The sequence below is a fragment of the Haliotis asinina genome, chromosome 15, assembly GCF_037392515.1.
Source record: "Haliotis asinina isolate JCU_RB_2024 chromosome 15, JCU_Hal_asi_v2, whole genome shotgun sequence".
NCBI classification, from domain to species: Eukaryota; Metazoa; Mollusca; class Gastropoda; order Lepetellida; family Haliotidae; genus Haliotis; species Haliotis asinina.
The window spans coordinates 4,072,220-4,089,502 of NC_090294.1; positions in this window are offsets into that span (position 1 = coordinate 4,072,220).

A 17,283-nucleotide genomic window follows, 5' to 3' on the forward strand; every position below is an offset into this window, starting at 1 on the left:
ACACACCTGTTCATGGGCACCACCGGATACAGTCATGAACACACAACTGTTCACGGGCACCACCACATACAATCATGTACAGTCATGTACACACACCTGTTCATGGGCACCACCGCATACAGTCATGTACAATCATGAACACACACCTGTTCATGGGCACCACCACATACAATCATGTACAGTCATGTACACACACCTGTTCATGGGCACCACCACATACAATCATGTACAGTCATGAACACACACCTGTTCATGGGCACCACCGCATACAGTCATGTACAATCATGAACACACACCTGTTCATGGGCACCACCACATACAATCATGTACAGTCATGTACACACACCTGTTCATGGGCACCACCGCATACAGTCATGAACACACAACTGTTCATGGGCACCACCACATACAATCATGTACACACACCTGTTCATGGGCACCACCGCATACAGTCATGAACACACACCTGTTCACGGGCACCACCACATACAATCACGTACACACACTTGTTCACGGGCACCACCACATACAATCATGTACACACACCTGTTCACGGGCACCACCGCATACAGTCATGAACACACACCTGTTCACGGGCTCCACCACATAGAATCATATACAGACACCTGTTCATGGGCACCAGCACATACAGTCATGAACACACACCTGTTCATGGGCACCACCACATACAGTCATGAACACACACCTGTTCACGGGCACCACCACATACAATCATGTACAGTCATGTACACACACCTGTTCATGGGCACCACGCGCATACAGTCATGAACACACACCTGTTCACGGGCACCACCACATACAATCATGTACACACGCCTGTTCATGGGCACCACCACATACAGTCATGAACACACACCTGTTCACGGGCACCACCACATACAATCATGTACAGTCATGTACACACACCTGTTCATGGGCACCACCGCATACAGTGATGAACACACAACTGTTCATGAGCACCACCACATACAATAATGTACACACACCTGTTCATGGGCACCACCGCATACAGTCATGAACACACACCTGTTCACGGTCACCACCACATACAATCATGTACACACACCTGTTCATGGGCACCACCGCATACAGTCATGAACACACAACTGTTCACGGGCACCACCACATACAATCATGTACACACACCTGTTCATGGGCACCTCCGCATACAGTCATGAACACACACCTGTTCACGGGCACCACCGCATACAGTCATGAACACACACCTGTTCATGGGCACCACCGCATACAGTCATGTACACACACCTGTTCACGGGCACCACCGCATACAGTCATGAACACACACCTGTTCATGGGCACCACCGCATACAATCATGTACACACACCTGTTCATGGGCACCACCACATACAGTCATGTACACACACCTGTTCATGGGCACCACCGCATACAATCATGTACAGTCATGTACACACACCTGTTCATGGGCACCACCGCATACAGTCATGAACACACACCTGTTCATGGGCACCACCACATACAATCATGTACAGTCATGTACACACACCTGTTCATGGGCACCACCGCATACAGTCATGAACACACACCTGTTCACGGGCACCACCACATACAATCATGTACATTGATGTACACACACCTGTTCATGGGCACCACCGCATACAGTCATGAACACACAACTGTTCACGGGCACCACCACATACAGTCATGTACAGTCATGTACACACACCTGTTCATGGGCACCACCGCATACAGTCATGTACACACACCTGTTCATGGGCACCACCGCATGCAATCATGTATAGTCATGAACACACAACTGTTCATGGGCACCACCACATACAATCATGTACAGTCATGTACACACACCTGTTCATGGGCACCACCGCATACAGTCATGAACACACAACTGTCCATGGGCACCACCACATACAATCCTGTACACACACCTGTTCATCGGCACCACCGCATACAGTCATGAACACACACCTGTTCACGGGCACCACCACATACAATCATGTACACACACCTGTTCACGGGCACCACCACATACAATCATGTACACACACCTGTTCATGGGCACCACCGCATACAGTCATGAACACACACCTGTTCACGGGCACCACCACATTCAATCATATACACACACCTGTTCATGGGCACCAGCACATACAGTCATGAACACACACCTGTTCATGGGCACCACCACATACAGTCATGAACACACACCTGTTCACGGACACCACCACATACAATATTGTACAGTCATGTACACACACCTGTTCATGGGCACCACCGCATACAGTCATGAACACACACCTGTTCATGGGCACCACCACATACAATCATTTACACACACCTGTTCATGGACACCACCACATACAATCATGTACCCACGCCTAACTGTTCATGGACACCACCACATGCAATCATGTACACACACCTAACAGTTCATAAGCACCAGCACATACAATTATGAACACACACCTGTTCATGGACACCGCCACAGGCACCCCTTCCCTCTTCCACTTGCTCCCGGTCTCTGCATCCCCGCCGCTATATGTGTTCATATTCACGCCAATAAGATCCCATTCTTGAAATATTCACTAGGTTTTTTTCTGAAAGCAGAGAGGACTTGAGCTGTTTTATAACTGCTGAATAATAGTACTGACCTATTAGTACGACACTGCGGACGTCTCAACAGATTTACTAACATTTTCCAACGGTCACTGAGTTCTCCGCCCTCTTTGACCGACGGGATTGTCATTCCCTCGTTGTAAATATTTGATGATCGTGAAAGAAAAACCGATTATAACCACTTTCTGGAACCGACCGGAACTGATCCAATCAAACCAGAGGTCAAGCTGGCTCGGCGGGGACAGCAGGGTCAGTGAGGGTCGTTTGAAGCATTTCTTCCTCGCTGTAATGTCGTTTGTGTAGGGAACCAAAAACATTAAGCCTGGCGTATAATGGAGTTTTAGATTCACATTCACCAACCCAAGTCATACCTTTGACCTCTACCGACAGCGTCTATTACGATGGATGCTACACCAAGCATGGAACCTGAGCTCAGATGCCATCACCAGACCCTGCCAATCTCAGACTACATGGAACTTAAGTGCGTTTACTACACTGGTAACATCCGAAATAGAGGTGAACTTATTTAATTACATGACAAAGGGAAATGAAGACCAAGTCTTCCTTCCATAGGAAAATGGAGGCTATATTTCTGCAAGTGCCCTTTATAACTACAAAAGAGTGAATCCAAAAACAGTTATAACTGACGTTTAACCTGTAAAGGACGCTTCCCTCAGGAGAACAGGGAGCGGTAGAGGGGCGGCATGACGGCGGCATTGTGGAATGTAGAGACGTCTTGGATGCACACTAGTCGAAACAAGCAGTGTCAGTGATGCTGCAAAGCTCTCAGACCTATGCCTTGCAGAGCACAGATGTTAACACCAAGAAAAGTAGGTTAACCTAGGAAGAACAATCAATACGGTCAGGAGAGTTTTCTTTCGCTGAGAATGACGAGATATAGAACCGCAAAAGCGTATTGGAATCCGACGATGCCCTTGAGGTTTGAATCTTGTAAGGATGGAAACTTCAGCAAAGGGAGCTAACTCCTCACGGACCCAAGTTCTTTGCCGTCTGGGACCAAATGGAATGGAACTGTCATTAGACAATAGACGTACCGTACAGCATGTAAAATACACACCGTTCGGGTGATGATACGCTTCACGTAGAGTTCGATACGTGGTCGCATTTAGTGTTCTTAGTTTTGTTACGAGGTGACCTGGAGTTAAATATTAGTTACAAGTGTAAACACACTAGGGGTAAATAGCAACTGCTTTACAGCTTGCTTTAGCCCTACGCTACCAACCAGGTAGTCTACGTGTACTCAACATCTAAACTACAAATATTGATCCTACTATGGCTGAAACGATTCACACAGTTTCGATTTTCGATATTTAACCCTCGATTCCATGTCAGTTTCAATTCGATTCTTCACTCAAGTAAAAGATTCATTTCATTTAAATCTCAGAGGCGGCTTTTTTAACGTTAACTCAATCGTCACCTCAACCTGTTCAGATACTGATACCATGTACATGAGGACGCTTTCACAAACTGCGAGATAATGCTGATACTGCAGACACAAAAAACGTACCAGAGGACCCTCTTTAAAGGAGTCTCTTCCTCAGTTTACCCAACTGAGAGTGAGTGAGTTTGGTTGTACACCGCTTTTAGCAATATTTCAGCGACATCATGGCGGGCGACACCAGCCATGGGCTTCATGTAGCCATGTGGGGAATTGAACCTGGGTCTAAACTAGCCCACTGCCCAATGTCATTCAGAGAGGCTGTAGTGGAACATTGCCCACATGCTGGACGGTACGATTCGTGACGAGGCTACAACATGGAGTTCTCCCTCTCACATATACGCTCTTTCGAGAAGTCTCGTCCTCAGTTCACGTCTTTGAGAGTGAGTGAGTAGACTTGGCCTTAGTTTGCACTTAGCAATATTCCAGCAATGTCAAGGCGGGGGATACAAGAAATGTGCTTCACACGTTGTATCCATGTGGGAAATCGAACCCGATGTTGAGCGTGATGAGTGAACGCTTTAACCATTAGGGCTACCCCACCGCCTCCTGTGAAAAGTGTTGAGAGTGGTAGATGCTGCCCTTGCAGCTAGCTCCTGTTGTCACCACTGACTGTGACTGTCCATTCATGAATATTTCTGTTTTGCCCTTCACACTGTATGGAATCTGCTGCAACAGAGACTGGCAGTTCTCTAACGTTAATGTTGCAATACTGAATGAGTAAATTCTTCAACATTGCAAAAGATGCCACATAATTTGATAAAAGTTCGAAAAGATTGGTGTTTACGTCACAGCACTGCACACCACAGGGCGCTATCTGGACATGCGTTAAATTAGCTTTGGGATAACAATGACCCTATCTTGAAACAACGTACATTTAACAAAAACCAATCATCATGCCAGTGGCTATATAATATATACTTGATTTATTTACTCATATTCAGTCCAATTTAAAATGAGGTGGTGTGAATATTTACCAGGATGTTGAACTGGACCCCTGCGCCTGGGCCTGAAGTACAGATTATAGCTGATTCAATCAGGTATATATCGCAAAAATCACCTTTGATTGAAACAGCGGATTTCACGACCACATCGTCCAGGAAGGTATTAAACGAAAACTACTGTGTATTTCTGTGTCATTCCCTGTGGTCAGTTTTAAACAGTGATTGGTGGCAGGAGTTCTGTCGCTTCTGTTGTGATAACCATATCCGTAGGCCAGCGATATGCCTCGGTGTCAGGCGTGGTTACAATGAAGTAAACACTGCCAAGACCGGCAGTAAACCTTGTAGAGTACCCTGAGACTTTCAAACTGTTTGCCACAGAGTCTGTGAAAGATGTTGTGGTGAATTAAGAACAGTAGAATGAAGGTCCTTTTAGTCAGTGGGATATGCATACCTGAAGGAAGGAACATAAACTTTAAATATCATTACAGACGTGTTAATTTGCACGAGATGTGTTGTTTCAACAACGGCATGTTTGGGACTTAAACGAAGCAACAGACAGATACAGCTAAAATATAGGTTGAAGAATGTTTTTGTATTTGAACAAGATCATGTAGTCAGCCATTGAAACATGTCTCATAAAAGTGGTCATTCCAATACAAAATGTTCTGCAACTTTGGCCCGAGGATAAAGGACCCTTATCCTATCTTGTTCGTTACCTTATTACTGTCAAGGACGAATAGGAAGGGAAGTGAAAGGGAAGTGTGACGTTAAACGCGTTGTCGTCATCTACAGCCAGTGTCTCGCTGTGAGATCAATCACCAGCTTTCTCCAACTGTAACGATTCCTGGAGAGATAGCTTCCAGCAACACTGGTCACTAGTAATCCTTATGCACACAACAAATATACAGCATACCAGAAAAAACACACTGAAAACGACATGGAGTCCTACTCAATTACCAAGTCGCACGGGATCTGTTCACAATGATAAATGTATCTCCTGATTTCCAAGCAGGACGTTGTATACACGGAACGGAAGCCGCAGGAGCGCTCATGGAGACAGAGACCTAATTAGTGGTACATGGTCCCCGTATGCTCCTTCTGCTGACAGATATCTGATATGATTTAATGATGAGGATGAGGATGTGGCTGGTGTCGTTTCTCATCCTTCACATCACATTACCTCGCCTGGCTAATCACATCCTTCATGAAGATGCATATAGGTAGACAGTTATGGGGAAACAGTCAACTACTAACATTGATGCCCTCCAGGAGATGTAGGGGCCACGGCATGCAATCTGTTTCCATTTCCCCTGCCCCATCCTCGACCCCACCCTACCCCCACCACCCTCACCTCTTCTACCCTCGGGTCCGTGCCCCTTCATTGTTGTCTAGTTATCTACTACTTGCATCTTTTGATGACCGCTCTTAGGTTCGCCGAGAAGGAACATATTTTTATCTCCTTCACAACTGTGACGAGAAAGCGATACCAAGAAACGAGAACGGTATTGTATTGTTATTGTATATCGTTTTCCCGCCTCATGCTATCGGTTTTTCCTTTCGTGCTATCGCTTTCCCGCGGATATAAATGAAGGCGATACAGTGATGTCCCAGCGGTGCATTCGCAATGATCATGGCTTTCAGTATATGACAGAGTGAATATATATTGCCAGTGCCTGAATAATATCGAATATCAAATAAAACATTTTCTGTTATAGCTGAAAATAAGCTATGACACCAGGTGCTCACGAAAATACGTGTTCTCACCCTCTCATGTAAATACATAAACAGTTAAACAGATATTTTAACAAGCTGTTGTGAAACTTGTGTCATAAACTCGACCGACAGAGCCGGGCTCTCGATAATGAAATCCCGATACGAAGACATAGCCAGGCATTAATTATTTCTGGCAATCATGGTCACAAAACGGCTTCAAACCCAGCTTCCTCACTCACACACTCAGCCCTGTAAATATATTTCAGACCAACGCGTCCTATGGAAACACAGACTAAGCTTGACCAGTGGCAATGGCAATTTCTCCAGCTCTTTGTTGCAACTGTACAAATCCAGTTATTTCAGTCGTTGCTGAAACTTTCATCCACAAGTGAGTGAGTATGGTTTTACGCCGCTTTAACGATATTCCGGCAACATTACTTCCGGTAACACCAGAAATGGGCTTCATGCATTGTATCCGTGTGGAAAATCGAACCTGGTTGTTCAGCGTGACAAGCGAACGCATCATAGCAGGTGAATAAAGGTACGGATGTGATAAAGGTTATCGTGTTTGCATTATTTTTACTCCGAAATGTTACTAGTTCACACCGTGTCCAATGTGAGTGTTATGTACAATAAAAACTCTGTATTATTAATTCTTCAGCGTTGTTAAAAGTCATAACATGTTAACATGGACAGATATGGCATACTTTTATTGATAATTGTGTTAGAATGAGAGTTGGTAGCAATGAGGGTATGTTATGAGTTAGTCTGACATGCTACAAATGAGAACGCACAATGTTGTATATGCATAATTCTAGCGTTTCTCCATGATTACACTTGCCACAGAAGTACAAGAAGTCTGTTGTCAGACATTTTTGTGGCGACCGCGGTGGTTGAGTGGGTTAGATGGCAGTCTTTGTGTGTTGGCTAAAGGGCACCGGTTCACAATTCTGACAGTATATCCTTCGACAGTGACTAGACACGGTGTAACGAGAGATGATCCAGAGAATCAACACCTACCTATCCGGGTAAACACACAACTAGCACAGCAGAAAACAGGTATAAGTTTTCAAATGATCATGAAAGTACAGATAATTGGGTGAACGATTTCGGCTCGGGATTGACGAAAAAGAGAAAAGTTTGTTACTGGGAATACAAGATGGCCGCCAAACAACTGTTTTTCAATGTTCACACTGCTACGACTTGTTGACAGGATGTCAAAGATGACGAGGAGATGACTTACTCTGCGAGAATCAGATAAAAACAGAAACAGGCTGAGGCATTTTTCAGCACCACCCATGGGACCTGTAACAAACCATTGTCAGTGACTGGGTTTAACACTACTTCCATCTGGTGTTTGCTTGGTACAGTAAGTCAGTTCTTCAGACGAGTTTAAGGTCAATTATAAACCGTCGTCAACAGCTTGTTTGCTTGGATTTCATCAACAGAGTGCATGTGTCCTCGACGTTTTTAATGCCACATCGAGATTGCTATGTATGTTCACAAGTCCAAATCCACCAACCACATGCGCGAGCCAGGATACAAAGGAGCCAGAGACTGTACATTAATGAGTGACGATGATTGTTGAAAAAAGTAAACGGCGATCTTGAACTCTAACCACACATTTCTGTCATCGAATGAGTGGATTCATGCATCTCTCATTAATGAACACTGAATAATTCAAATACACCACAAAGCGAAAGGTTCATAGGAATAAACATTTAAAGTGAACGTTTCCAACGTTAGAGAGTGAGTGCATTCGGTTTTACGCCGCTTTAGCAATATTCCACCAATACCACAGCAAGGAACACCGGAACTGGGCTTCACATGGTGTACGCATGTGGCTAATCGAACCTAGGTTTTCGGTCTGACGAGCAAACGCTTTGACCACTGGACTACCCCGCCGCCCCTCACATTAAAGAAACCCACGAGCACATGTATTGTGCTGGCAATTCAGGGATCATAGAAATATTCTATTAGAACCCAGCAATATCAAGTGTGAATTGTGGAACGTCGAGGCTACTTGTATCCCTTCTTCACCATAACTGAACATTGGCTGAGAAGGTATGAGAAAGTACCGCGTAAACTTCATGCAGCGCCATGTTGTAGTCACTGTTAGATAGTGTTTCATATACAAGTCCTCTTGATGTAGATGGAATCACACAATGGACTCTACGTTATAGCATAGATGTGTATCAATATGGAAATAAATTAGTTGCGTCAATTGTTTATTGACACGGAGGAGCACTCCGCTCTCGACATCAGACAATGACCAATTCATGATATACAGGACGGTTATCCCCTCTCGGCTCAATTCATGATGTAATGAAATGATGAACTGTTGAACTAACGTCTACAGTGTGTTTGATGCCCTGGGCACACCGATCTCATTCATAAGCAGTATCACACCATTTCTCGCGACCTCTCACCAAACGAAACTTAAAGGAACTTAACTGGACTTTATTCGCGTCAAATATTCATTGTTCCTCTGACACCGTCAGATGCTGGCTTAGCCACTTGTGTTCAAGAACTCCATCACGAACAGCGGTTCACGGGAGTCGTCACTGATTGGTGGGATCGTGCTGCGAGTGTTCTAGACGGCGCTTGAGAACATAACTCAGTATTGACGTAGGCAATGGCTTAATGGTGCATCACGTACCATGGGCTTTGTGTGGCGACCACAGCAGGCAGTGGCAGTGTAAGCAAGCAATATGACAATAGACGTGTTTGCGCCTATTCCTGCTTCGACTGTGAGGAGCAGACGACAGGACAATGGCCTTGTTTGTAAGCAGCTCACTAACTTCCGCCTGCGAACAGCCCGTCAGGAAGAGACAGGTCTTGTAGGAGGTGCCAGTGTTGTCAGTAAATGGCCAAACGCATCAGACAAAATGGTCTACTTCGTGTTTTTATGGCGCTCTATTTCAATATCCCGCTTGCATGAGTCAGTATGGGCGTGCAAGGATGATGTTGGAGAGGTCTCCTGCTCCAATACTAGGTATTGTCCTTTGCCATTTTATCGGAAATCTATAAGTGTCAGTCTGCTTGTCAACGGGCAGGCAGACCAGATAAAACGACTCGAGCTACTAATATCCCTTCTTGAGAGCAGTTTGACATCTCGGAATAGCAAGTACGCAACGACTTGCAGAATGCCCTACAGGCACGGAATTACATAAAATCGGAATTTCAAACGATTAAAAAAATAATAAAGAATATCATTACCTGTATTTCAAAAACCGAAATACGTTAGATAGTTGTTAAATTATTTCATTCAGTTTTTCCGAACTTAACGTCTTTACCTTTATTAATAACATGGTTTTAAGTTTCAAAACTGGAAAACATTACTATCGATCTGAAATCACATTCTCCTCTTTTCAAAATCGATAACAAAAATATCAATACAATTTGACGTTTACACAGAAAACAGAAAGCTAATTATCCCACTCTTTGTCACTAAACCTCTTTCTGAATCTATATAGGATCAACGCATTTGGAACAAGCTTCCAAACGATTATACTGACATAAATAAGCGCGTCTTTTTCAGACTATTGACATGTTCATTTCAGAGACATAGGCAAATGTCACGGTTAACATCTGGGCCACAGTGTCTAAAACATACATAATTTTAATGCAAATACCAATAACGGACTCCATTTAAAGGTAAATGGTTTGTGATGAAGACATCCAACACGAAACGTCCATTGCATTAGGCAATTAACACTGAAGTCAACAACGCACACACTGGCAGAACATTAGGAAGACGTGAATCATGGAGAATTGTATTGACAAAGCGGTGTCCGATAGATACAGTGAAGCAGTACTTAGCTGAAAGCCCCTCACCTACTACCCTTCAGACGGTGTAGATGTTGCAATAGTTTCTTTTAAAGATACCTTTTGACCCATGAGGATATGTTGAAAGAAACCTCGAAAACATCGTTTAACAAAAGGGCAAAAGGCCTTCGTCATCCGTCAGCTGGGAAACAAACATGACATTTACTTGCTATCGGATTTGCCTAGCAGCACGTGCACTTATGTCGCATAGCAATCATACACGCACACCCGCCACGTGGCGCACCCAGTCCTCACTGCAGAGGTTGTCAATAAACACAGTCCTGGGGCACACAGTGCAACGCGTTTGTAGCAAACTCCAAGCGGGAGTTCACAGGTAGATATCACAGGTAAATGTCAATACAGTATCCGGATATCATTCAAGGGAGACAATCCAATCAAACAGAAGTATGTGAGTGACCCTTGAAGTATACCAAGCCCACCAGTGAGTGAGTTCAGTTTTACGCCGTTCCTAGCAATGTTCCAGCATTATCACAGGGAGCTTCACACACTGTTCACTGCAAGTGGGTAATCGAATCCGGTTGTTCGGCGTGACGAACACATTGACCACTAAGCTAAGCCACCGCCCTTGAAATAGAAGCGCAATGCTGGACATCATCTGAACATATCGTTTAGAATTGATCTTTAGTAACCTATGACCAAGTGGGTCGAGGTGTCAGGCTCCTGACTTGGATGACACATGTCATCGTATCCCAACTGCCTAAATCGACGTTCATGACGTTGATCACCGAAGTGTCTGGTTCAGACTTGATTATTTACAGACCGCCACCATACATCTGGAATATTGCTGAGTGCGGCGTGAAACTAAACTCATCCACTCAGTAATCTTTTTTGTTTTACATCGTTGCATGATTTGGCCCCCTGACACGAAGTTATCATCGTATAACGCAGTAACTCAACGCGTGATTCATACTAAGGAGGTTTACCAGTTTACTTCCGTAGAAACAAGCCGCACTTGTAACAGCGGGTCACCACTCGATGGGGTATGTCCGATAAAGCCTCTATCGGTGAGCTTTGATCTTTCGTCATTTGAGGAAACCGTTCGATTACTTTCGACCTTCTCCGTGCACTTTAATGATAAAAATACTTTTGACAGAAATCTGAAGCAATCTGCAAACAAGCGCCACAAGGAGCTGTATTTCCCTCCGCTTCATGCATATTGAACAGTTGTAGGATTTTATCTGGAAACAGACTGAATTTCATTTTATTTTCAGAGGAAATTATTTCAGAAGGTCAAAATTTCAAAAGTATCCCATCAGAAGAGGGAGAAACACCGGGTTTATAGTTCCCTAGTGAAATATTCGGCGCTATGCTCTCTGTGTATTATAAGTGAGCCAAGGAGATCTGTAGCTTACATGTAAGGAAAGTGTATACATACGGTTTCATTGTGTGAAATACTTCCAAGGTTCACCACGAAACATTTTTAAATGAATTATTGAATGAAGACGCGTGTCATGTCAGAACTTTCATTCTGCCAGGCACATATTCTAAAACAAATTCGAAAGAACCTAGCTACGTGTACAACCATTAACTTAAGTAGTCTCATTAAAGTATTGCACCTCATCCATAATTCCCAAAATAGAAGTTATGGTGACAATTTATTTCTGTGTATTTAATTAGGAAGAGGAGTTTAGGATATGACTTTCTTTATTGTGAGGTGTGTATGAGTATGGTTTTGCGCCGCTTTTGGCAATATTTCAGCAATATTGTTTAAAGCTGAACACAGCAATATTTCAGCAATATTATTTAAAGCTGAACACAGCAATATTGTTTAAAGCAATACTTCAACAATGTTATTTAAAGCTGAACACAGCAGTATTTCAGCAATATTGTTTACAGCTGAATACAGCAATGTTTCAGCTTATACGATAGCGGCCTGTAAACAATCGAGTCTGGACCAGACAATCAACTGATTGACATCATGAACATCGATCTATGCTAGTCGGATACGATGACATGCATCAACCCAGTCAGTGACGTCACGAACATCTTACATCAAGACCATATTTTTCACTGGCTGCCCGCACATAAACGACGGATTTGGTGTCATTCTGACAGTGATGTGGAATGCTTTTCAAGAGAGTTTATGTCACAAAATGTTGAAAAACTATGTTGCATCACATGTTTCGAAAATTTACCGGATCTGATGTTTGGCCCATCCTGACAGAAACTGTCTTGAAACAATGACAGGAAATGTCCGTTGTTCTCCAAACTGACAGGAACCGGAAATTAGCCCTACTGTCTATCGCGATCTGACCTGTCCGTCATGACCAGAAAGAGCAGCTGATAATCCCCTAAGACAGGCACGCTCTCATCTGTTCCGTCCGACTGTGTCACAGGCTCGGTTCCTTGACACAACGTTCCTGTCGTCTGCTATAATCAGGTCCAGACGCCATTTTCACCAGACCTGCAATTGGTGGAAATTCTCGCGAGACTTAGATTAGACAATAGGTGGAATTTGTCAACAGTCTCTGAGGGTGACCACAGGGCGACAATTACCTCGCTAGCGGGATATCAGCAGACGAGTTATTTGCTGTAGACAGACAAGAGAGTATTACCGTTAGCATGTTGTTATTGTGGACCGCTGGAAGAGAACCAAGAACCAATGTCCAGCAGCTCTAACGGTCCACCTCTCATAAATACCTGTTGGAACATGCCCAGTCTGGTCGCTGAAGAATCTCACATCAGATTCTTTCTAACTGGTTTGATTGCATAAATCATAAACATACGACAGCAAAGACAAACTTTGTTTGTGGCGTTATGTAATTGGCCACCCCCGGATGTCAGTTATCTGCATTGACGTGGAGGGGGGGGGGGGGGGGGGGGGCATCTTTCCACCTGTGATCATGGTGATGAGATCAGTATGAACATGAAGTAGGGTTTAATTTCACCTTGGGAAATCAATCGAGCTCACAACTTATTTGGACAATTATTATAATTTTGCCTTTCAGCTACTTGGTCGCAAGTGTGTGATTACACATTATATCTTTTTAACCCAGCGCATTTCACGACTGATTACAACGATTTGGAAAATCTTAACTTGTACAGGATATAATAGGATAGCAATAGTGCAGCAAGAGCTGTCATTAAACCAACGTAAACCGTTGCCCGATATCGCCCAGGCAGATTCCAAGACAGGCAAGTTAATGAAGTCAGCAGCGCAACCGCACACATAGGTGCATGAGGTGGGCGATCCTATACCCACGCCTCGACCACGGCAGGGACGGCTAATCCTCTAATCCAACATTAATGGGTGTGGGATGGGGGGTCTGGTCACGTGACTGGTAATGACTGTCAGATATGACCCCTGGGAGATACAACTCTCATCAAAATGTCGTCAAATCTCGGAGGAAAAAGCGTAGACATGGTCGTATTTGAAATCATTTCTGTTAATGTCTGACTGTAATTATCTAAGGTTGCATTATTATATTGATGATATTATCAACGTTCGCGATTCCTACAGAGCTATAACACCAAAGTGGATTATTAAAACTGTTATTATTGTGATATTTTACAGTAGCTCCACCCCTTTATGTATGCGTGGTCATTGACCACAGCATGACGATACTGTTAAATGTGTCATAGACTAAATCATTTCAATAGGTTTCTTTAAATCTTCATTTATTCAAACGATCTATTTGTTTCAATATATGTCCAATGTGCACCGAAATTCTATCCCTTTTGTATATGTAGTTTATTCAGCAAACATTCGGTGTATCCTCTCCTATCACAAAACCCCCTCCGGCTGTCAGGACCCTTAATTCTCAAACGCTATCAATGCATGTCAATTAACACCTCTCTACGCCAGCGAATCTTACGTATTGTCCAAGAGCGTCCGTCGAGGTTTGTTCTCGGGTGGTAGTTTAGGATGGTGGACAAGAGTAAGGGAAGACAAGAGTCACTGGTAGTGATTAAGACAGCAGCAGCCATATTTTATTATTGTTTGGTTGAAGTCCGACGGCGATTCTTCATCGTCGACGTAGTCGTAGGTGGGGCGACGGCCTTGACCGACACCCCGACTAGCCGCACAATCTACCACTGACTCTTGTCTTCCCTGTCTCTTGTCCACCATCCTGAACTGTCACCTGAGAGCAACCACGACGGACGCTCTTGGACATATGGAAAACATTCACGCTCTTACAATACCTACCACGTCCTGGGCGAACGTTATTCAATCCACTGTGCTGTTGTGTATGGTGCGTCTCAAATTTACACCAGAGTTGCCATATAGCTTTCTTACAAATGTTATGTAGGATCATATTTAACCATAAACTGAGAATAGGTTAAAACCATTTCTCATCACGTCGAAACCCCGGGGTATGACAAACCGTACACACTCTAGCACGTACTTACTCCACACTTACACATTCAGTAAGTCTACTCTACTTCACAGCTACTACTTCATAAACCATCCGATATAAGCAGCAGATGTCTATGTCAATAAGTATCCCTGTTGGAGATAAAGCAGATAGACACATATTTGCCAGCAGGTTAAGTCCAGGCTGGAGCTGATCAGGAACTGTCAAAACCCTGGTAGAAACTATCTACATTTTAAGGCCATTTTAAAAAAATCAATTGTCAGCTTAACATGAATTCAACCTTGTGTTGTACCATCCAGATCCATGAAAGTCTTCATGATGTGTGATCCCCTAGAAGTCAACTGAGACAGTCAAATTTGCATTAAAATGGTTTTATCCACAACCTGTAAAAATTGTGTTTTCAGAGCTGCGTTAATTCTTTGAAGGTAGTTTGACGTTAAAAGATTCAAACGTTATATTCAGATCTGATTGATATCTACATAAATGCATCAGTATTTATATCTGTATATCCGAACGCCTTCATCGGGTGAATGAATGTTATGAGGGAGTTTCAAATCAACGGGGAATCTATTGAAAAAAAGAACCATAAAACGTATTCTTTGACTATTGACAAAGCGTCACCACAGATCATTTTCGCTTTTAATGTGAAAATCAAACATATGAAAGTTAGAGTTCCTTTGGGTCCTCAATTTAGCATCAAACGTAGATAAACATCCGTGAAAATATCTTGTAGAGACGGGAATTATTTCAATGGACTGAATTTCCAATAACCATCACATAGCAATTCCCGTCTTCTGCATTACAAAAATGAAATAGAGCAGACCAGTGAGGCTGTCTCATCTGCACCATATTTAGATGTATGTATTCGAAGTAACAAAACGCTGTCCACAAGACATGGAGGACTCTGTGTCCGCAGTTTCCAAACAGTCAACTTCCCCTTCATGTTAAGAGGTATTCTACAGCACAAACCTTCGCAATCTACATTTCACAGCGTTTGAAGTATAATCGAAAACGATGAATCTACGAAGATTTCAAAGCGCTCAAAAACTGTTTGATCAGAGTAGCAACATTCAATAACCTCAGTAAAGGTTTTGAAACGTTTAATGGACGCTATTTCCATTTTTCATATGACCGACCATCGCCATTGTTTCTGCCTGGTTCCCGGCTTTGTTTTCGCTAATGGGAACAGTTGATTTGTCTTTGATTGTGTTTGTGAGTCATGCAACTGGTGGAACAGGATAGACTTTAAGACAAGCGAACACCTGGTGTTATAACTAGTCGGTAAAATACATGCAGTAGTAGAGATTTCTCATACATGTGGAGATATTTGTCGCTTTCTTTTCAAAACAGACATGAAAAATAACCTTTGAGTTCAACGAAGCATTTAAATAGCCTGTAGGTGAAATGTTTAAAACTGTTAGTGACGAAAGATTCATGTGGGGATGGACAAGCTGCACACGGTGAATTACCCCTTAAAGCTGACAGGAAACATCAAGTGCCACATGTCCAGGTACGACTGCAGCGGGGATAGAACCACGGACAGACACAGTGGAAGCACCATTGGACAAGGATCAGACTGATGCGACCTGGCGTACATTGCTGTGGCGTACACTGCTGTGGCGGCCATTTGTCCGGAACGCCGTATACAAATACAAACAATAGAGTTGTATTGTAGAAACAATAACGTAACTGATCTAAATCGTTGACGCATCAAATGTCTGTTTCATTCCCACAAAGAACAAAACAAAAGCAAAGCATGCAACCAGTGTACATTGTAACAAGACACTTTGGGCGACAACTGCGGGGCTTCTGACTCAAAGAGTGTAGTATGTTTTGTATGGCAATAGCTTTCCCCTCTGGAAGGGTATCACATAGTTTAGGAGACAGCATTGAGGTGGGTGATGCTTTCTCCGCCCTCAGCTATAGCAGGTACATGAAACGGTTCGTACAAGAAATGGGCCTCAGACTGCTACGACCGGTCGTCTGCTCGACGAACGAACGCTGGAACTGCAAACGTGAACACACAAAAAACAACAGCCAAAAGTGTGGACGCTGGGGGTTTAGTGTGAAACAAATTTTCTGTAACAAAGTAATCTGCAATAAAACATTCTTTTTTTAAAAGAGTTTTTATAAATAATTTTTTCAACAGCAAAATCTTAATTAAGACACATCTTGCACCTGTAACGACACATCCGATATCTAAACCCTCAAAACCTCCAAGTACCAAGTGGTCGGCCCCTTGTGTACAACACATCTGGCAGCAGATGGTGAGAGATAGCTGTATTACCACTTCACTATTATAGAGCATCAGGATATAAAACGTGTTGGACTGCTGTGTCTAATCAGAGTACATGATCGCCGTCAGTT